The sequence below is a fragment of the Pundamilia nyererei genome, unplaced genomic scaffold (assembly GCF_000239375.1).
Source record: "Pundamilia nyererei isolate P.nyererei 1_Seehausen unplaced genomic scaffold, PunNye1.0 scaffold00321, whole genome shotgun sequence".
NCBI lineage: Eukaryota > Metazoa > Chordata > Actinopteri > Cichliformes > Cichlidae > Pundamilia > Pundamilia nyererei.
In genome coordinates, this window is record NW_005187722.1 from 503,586 (window position 1) to 504,741 (window position 1,156).

A 1,156-nucleotide genomic window follows, 5' to 3' on the forward strand; every position below is an offset into this window, starting at 1 on the left:
GTTAACCCTCTGTGTATTTATGTGCATGTGTCCCTCAGTTCGGTGTCGTGTCGTCAATGTCTCCTCTCGAACCTGTGTGCCTTTCTGTGTTCCCTCGGTCCTCAGTTAGCATTCCCAGTTTAGTTCTGTTTCTTTGTGAAGCCTGCAATAAAGCAGTGATTTTGAGTTCAGCTTTTTGTCTCCGTGAGTTTTGCGTTTGGGTCCTCATCTGCCTCCACACAACCAGTTCATGACTGCAGTACATGTCTAGCAAGATTATTCAGGCAGGCTGTCTGATCCAAGCAGCACTAATATTACCACTAAACCCTGAGTATGTACAGGTCAGTCTGTGGGAGTCTCTAGACGTTTTAACCACTGATTCAGACTGAGAACCTCAGTACCTAAAACTGAATACCACTCTTTTAAAGTAAAAATCAGGGAAAAATGGAAAATTGTAATTTTTCAAATAATAAAACTTACAATACAACAATACCTATACTAAATACATATGCTAAAAGCCAACTTGTCAGCTGAAAGTGGAAGTGAACAGGATAGTGGTCTGAGAGCTCCAGTTCTGGAAGCTTTTTATTAAAACAGACTGTGAGGGGTTTTTGTCCAGGTTCGTTGATGGTTTGTGTTACTGTGGCCTGGCTGCACAGTCTCAGAGGCTGGCTGTGTCAACTCTGCACATGTTACATCTGTAAAAAGGTGGATATAAAGCAGGACAAATGATTGAATTTTATTTTAAAAGAAAAGCTGCACATTTACAGTTTACAAATTTACAGTGACTTGCGGCATCCAGCTGCCAACAGCAATGGGGAAACATGTTTTTTGATTGAAGCTGACTGTATGACCTTCTGATCACTGTTTCACTTTAAGTGACTCCTTTATAACTGTGTCACAGGAAGTCACTTGGTTTGCATATTAATTTGAAATATCAGGGTGCAAATTTACCATGGTGTGTGACCAGGTGACCATATGTCTCATGTTAGGGTGCAGCAGACTTCATCACTGCTCCACTACTCAATCAAGTGCAAAAAGAATATCAAAAAGAAAAGAACAAAGACAAGGAAAAATACTGGAAAAAATATTAACTTGTAAAAGCAGCATGTAATGCAAAAAGAGAGGAAGAGAAGTTATTGATGCATTGTGGGAGGTTCACCAGAACCCCAGGCTT